The sequence below is a fragment of the Coturnix japonica genome, chromosome 16 (genome assembly GCF_054131305.1).
Source record: "Coturnix japonica strain WE chromosome 16, WE-NBRP24, whole genome shotgun sequence".
NCBI lineage: Eukaryota > Metazoa > Chordata > Aves > Galliformes > Phasianidae > Coturnix > Coturnix japonica.
The window spans coordinates 15,054,405-15,060,541 of NC_140678.1; positions in this window are offsets into that span (position 1 = coordinate 15,054,405).

Genomic DNA, 6,137 nt, shown 5'->3' on the forward strand with positions numbered 1-6,137 from the left:
TTGCTTTCACACAGGATGGTATTGCAGGACTTCATTTATATTTGATATTTAGAAATGATACTGAGAAGTAAGTCCTACCTTGCTTTCTTCCAGGAAAAAGCCAGATGCAGGGAAAGGGCAAACCCTGCCCTTGCAAATAAATGATTATTTTTGTTTGTAGTTTGTTTCCATAGGCTGTGATAGGTCCTGACTTGGGGTATGAGAAGGTTAAATGGTCTGGCAGTGCATTGGCAGTCACAGGGAAGAGACAAGAGAACAAGAGAAAGACTGTTGGAGGTTAAAACCAGACACAGGGTTGAGGAGCAGTTAGAGGAAAGGATGATATCAAATGTTAGGTTGTTTTCCCCCCAAAAATAATAGGGAAGGGATAATAGGGTCAAAATAATATGTCTGAACACAGCTCCCAGTAATGATCTGTTCAGCTCAGCACCATCTTCTGAGTGAACTGAGCAACCAAAGCATCTGTTCATGGTAAACACTGAGTTTTTACAGTTTCAAAAACATTTTGTATTTACCTTTAAGGTGATAACTCCCCTTAAATGGGAAACGTTACCTGTTGATGTTGGAAAATAACATTTGGGGTTACTTACTTATGTTTCTTGTCTGTTTTTATTGGTAAATGTTGTAAGGGACTTTCTATTCTTACTGCACTAGACAAGGCACAAGGCTCAGTGGCACATGTTCCGTTCGTGTTTGGTTTTTGCTATATTCCCCAAAAAAAAGGCTTGTATAGCACAATGAAATGAGTTGTTCTTCTCTTGATAGCTTCTGTTCCCAAGAGCCACAGAGCCCTGCAGGTGAGCTGCTGAGGATGGCACAATCTTACATCTGCGTTTTGATATGTGGATCCCACAAAGCCTGTGGGACTTGTACCTGTTTGAGCGACTCTGTCCGTGAGCTGCAGCGTTTTGTTGATGATTGAAACTCTGCTTTCATTCCACCTCAATAGCCTTTGGCATGGCAGCTGGAGAGATAAGAATAGACTTAGGAAATATGATATTCCTTTTTCTTGATCCCCAGTTGGTGCTTGGAAACAGTCTGATGGTGTTATTGAAAAATAGGGACTTCATCTTAATGGCTTATGTCCTTTTACGAGAGATGATGACTTTCTCTGTCTAATTGATTCAATAGATAACGCACGTTTCTTGGTTTCTCCTTTTTCCCTCCTCACTTCCTAATTTTTGGGGAGCAGAAGAACAGCATCTATCCTTTAAATAACAGCAAGAAAGGGCGTAGTGTTTCCTGATGACATGCATTTTGTGGCTGTCGACGTGCTGGAGTGGAGCAATTTCCTCATCTGTCAGGTTTTAATTTCTTGTAGCCCATAATAGGTACATTCAGACCTCCTGGACAGTGCAGACATGGTGTCAGTTTGAAGAGCTGAGTTCCATAGGAAGAAGTTGTTTCTGTTTTGTCTTTGTGCTGCTGGTGCCAGGGGTGTCCCAGGCAAAAGGTGTCTCTTGGAGGAGCTGCCAATACCAGGTTAGAGATGCACCAGCTGTGGAAGTGTGGTCAAAGCAAAGTGACACCTTTCAGAGAACAGAGGATTGATTGTATGTAACTAGGAGTTATGGACACTAGAAAGGAACTGAGGAAAATGCCATCAACCAACTGTGTTGTCTGAGCTGTAACAAGGTGATGACTTACAAGGAACAGAAAGAATCTGGGAGCAGGAAGGGGTGTAATTAAATGGTGAAATGAGAAGCAGGATGCTTCACAGTACAGGACTCTTGAAGAGCCAGATTGGAGTATGACAGGTTATGTGGATAGGCTTGAGAAGCCCAGCCAAAGTTCAGGCAGTACATTCAGTGCATTGGGAAATGATAGTGTGCAGAGGAGAAGCTGGGATTTACTGTGGGAGTTCATCAGCGTGGCACAGATCTAAGGCTTGCTTCTAGCAGCTCCCGAGCCTAGCAAAGCGTATCTCCTTTTGCCCTGAATCAGGACACATGTGGTGAGGAAATTTCTTTATCCTGATCCTGCAGGAGATCAGCTTTTGTCCCAAGGCGTGTGGATTGACTACCCTTATCTTAGTCTGCATAAATACTTTCATGAATGTAGAAGCAGTCATGATAGGGTTTTGGTCTGGAGGTTTTTTTCCAGTGGGATTTTGCTCATGATGGATTTAAATTCTAGGGATTTATTTCATTTTATCTGCAAAGGCAGTTTGTTATCCTGAAGTGGTTATTTTTATTTATTAGTCTGAAGTCTATTTATTCATTTCCACATCCCCCTGTTTCTGCTTGGTGCCGTTGGTGTTAAATCTAATGACTTTCTACAGTGGTGTTTGAATATAGCACTACAGAATGAATATAGCACCATATTCTGAGTGGGCTGGCTGGCCAGCCTTTCAGAAAGGCATGAGGCTTTCATGGTAAGAGGAGGAGATCTTGCTGGGGATGGGACAGCATCTCTTTCCCAAAGGAACAGAACCTACCTGGCACCTGTTTCCATGCCAGCTGTGTTGGGACACTCTTGATATTCCTTGTCTCTCAAGTCCCATCTGGGTTTCACCCTGAACTGACAGATCTGAAGAGGCGGAAATGCAGAGGGGGGAGATAATGGCTCGATTCTCCTTTTTAAGCTCACTTAAAGAAGGGAGAGCAACAAAACAAGCGGATATTTGGCGCGCTGATGGCTTCTTTCCGCTTTGCTTTCGCAGCTTCATTTTAGCATCCTCGATTTGAGGGTCTCTTCACCACACGATCCTAAAAGTGCCATTGCACAAAATGGTATTCAGGGGTTTGTGTGCAACCAGAACTGCTGTACCAACATCACCATTTTTACACCAGTTGAAAGTCGGGCCCATGATTTGCACAAAAAAAAAAGGGCCGGGAGTGGGGTTGTGGTTTTTTTTCCTGATTGTCACTCAGTCCCCTGCTAAAAGCAATTTATGGAAATTGCATGGTGTCTTTTAGTCTTCAGTTAAGTGCCATCTCTCGTAAAATTTCATCCCTTATTACCATATTATTACTGCTTCTCTGCCTTTTTGAGGGTGCGATGAGATGATCATTTCCAGATGTTGCTTTATACGAGAGTGAAAAGCCCAGTTAGTGGGAGGAAACTGGAACGGAGAACACTGTGTGTGTTCCTGCCGTGCCTGTGGGAAGCACTGAGCTTCCACTGGGGAGTGACCCAAGAGAGGAGGCTGTTTTTCCTCTCTATACAGTTCACATTGTGAAATGACAGACCCCACACTTGCAAAGCATTCATGAAGCTCTGTGTTTGTGTAGTCATGAACCTACCTTTGTCCTGGGACTAACGCTGCTTCCTGCTTACGCTTCTCTTTCTGCTTTTCTAAAGGCAGCTGAAAAATAAATGCCTTTTCATTTTGATGTACGCGAGTCTGCATGAAAAAGCACCCAAATAATAACAGATGCTTAGGGTTTGTATACCAAAAGTGCCCAATTTTAAACATTTCATAGAATAAAAGGCACTTTAATTGGCTTTTTTAGAAGCTCCAGCATGTAACACAAAAGCAAGGTAGGGGCTGAACTGAATAGAACACTGCATCTTTAGCCTCGCTTTACTCTTTTAACCCTGAAATATTTGTGAAACATTTAGAAAGTGTTTTGTTCCATACATTGTCAATTGTTTTACATTGCCGTGAATATTTTACCCTTTTACTTTTTCCCCACTGGATGTTGAAATATTAAGGTGAGTGTGGCTTCCTGCCCAGTGCTCTCCAGCTTACCCCTATCAGCTGGGATGGTGCACAGCTTATGAGAGAAGCGGGGAAAAAAGAAGTAGAAAACCCAAACTGAACATAGAAATACAACTGATCCCTACTGAGGAGAGCCAGCAGGTGGAGTATGAGAGTACAGAGCCTTTTATGTGCTGGTGTGTGAGTTCACCTTCATAAATACTTTTCATTTTCATTTGGATCTCACCCTGGTTGAGCTTGAAAGTTCGTTGTGGGTTTGTCTGTTTGCATGGGTTTTTAGCCCCTCTTTTGTTCGTGGATGCTTCTATGATCCATTACTTTATGGCATCTGAATATGACAAAGCCAGGAATGAGCTAGACTTGTCCTCCCTCCTCAGAGGGTGCCAGAATCCCTCTGTATCTCAGTTTGCATTTTGCAGGTGGAGAAGCAAAGACCCCGAGCTCCACAGTCTTTGGATTGTGGTGCAGTTTGTTTGCCATGGGATTGATAGGAGACGGAAGCTTTGCTGCCATCTTAATTCTTTGTTATTCCACTGAGCTCAAAGTAAGTGAAAGGAAATGCTTTCACCTCCTTTAAACTTAATCTATAAGCTTTTAGCTTATAAAAGCTTTTTATTGTGATTTAATAAAAGCTGTACTTCTAAAGCATGTTTAGTAGTAGACTGTTTTTTGACTCTAGACATTTTCATGTAGGCCATAGCTGTGACCATATCAAAGTATTCAGATGTTGCTGGAGAGGCGTACAGGCCTGAGCATCATAATCAGCCTGACAGTTGTTATTACAATGTACTTCATTCAACATCCACAAATCCTCCCCTTAGCTGCCAATAATCCTTCAAGTATTAAACTAAAATCTTGGTGCAGAAACCATTGGAAAGGGATTTACGTGGAGAACCACAAGTGCCAAAATAACAAACTCTGAAACCTTAACATAACAGATTTCTCCCTGTGGCACTTGGAAAATTTTTCCAGCATTTACTAGAAAATGAAGAATAATGCAGGAGGGAAGGAGTCCTTGAATATATCCAGATCTCCAGAAGCTGATTTGTGAGTAAAGGAAGGGTGAAGAAACATATTTGGTGAGCTTGAAAGATTATTTATCAAGGAAGGCTATTTATCGAGGAAGTCCATCACTTTGGAGATGAAGTCTTAGAGTGATCTATTTGTCCAACGTGGAATTTTTAAGGTACGTTTGGTTTAGCAATGCTTGTAATAGGTAAGTTGTTAGTACTGAGTTATTTTTAACAGAGAAGGGAGTGAGGCAAAGAAACAGGACATCAGCTACAAGGCAATGAACGCTGCACCAAAGGCAATCTCAGGTACCAAATACTGTATGTGCTGTGATCATTGTGAGCGTGGATACTCAGTCCTCCACAGGTTATTGTCTTCCTTCTAAATCACCCTAATTTCAATGAAGAGAACATGAAACACAGACATGAAAGCTGAATTTTGACCTGGCCTAAAACCCACAGAGTTAAACTCAGCCCTCTGTGCGCTGCCTGTGCTCCTGCTTGTTCCAAAGTGGTTTTCAGTCACTGCTGGTTTCAGTTTGTGCTGTGCATGTGTACTGCAAATACCTGCCTTCTTCCTACCTCCTCTCAAAGGTTTGTGCAATATATAGCTTTCCCTTGATCCAGCTGGCACAGCAGAGTAAATATTTACTTCTTTTCCCACAGAAGCAAATAACCTCAGTGTAAAAGAGCTGGAGTTGCATTCTGTGCAAACAGGTGAGCAAGCAGTACAGCATGTTACAGCCTATCAGGAGCTGAATCTCCCAAAGCTCCTGCACTGCTGCAGCACAGCAGGGGTGCAATCTCAGGCTGCAGGCAGTTCCTTGTATTGCAGGGCTGCACCTGGGGGCTGGGGGCATCAGCAGCATCACCCTGTTGTTGCTGCCTTTTCTTTGGGACACTGGGGGTCCCTTGGGAGTAGAACAAGGAGGTTTTAAAAGCAAGCACTTGTTGAAAGAGGGGAAGGCACTGCATTGTTTAGGTTGGATATCAGGAAAAACTTCTTTACAGAAAGAGCTGTTAAACACTGCAATAGGCTCCCCACGGAGGTGGTTGAGTCACCATCCCTGGATGTGTTTAAAAACCATTTGGATGTGGTACTCGGGGACATGATTTAGTGGAGGGTTGTTAAGATTTGGGATAGTACGGTTAGGTTATGGTTGGACTTGATAATCTTTAAGGTCTTTTCAACCTGAGCAATTCTACCATTCAATGATTGCTTAGATGTGTTAAGCAAAGGGTACGTTTCCAAAAGTGCAATGGAAGAACCTAAAATGAAAGCAGTGGGGGGATATTCTCACTGTACTGAAAAACACTCTAAAAATTGGTTTCAAATCACAGGCTGTTTTCTGGGGATGTGTGTGTTCTGAGCTGAATCACTTCAGTGCTGAGTTTCTTTGTGCAGGAAAAGGGTTGTTGTGGGTTTTTTTGATGTTGTTTCTCCTTCTGATTGGAGCCGTTTG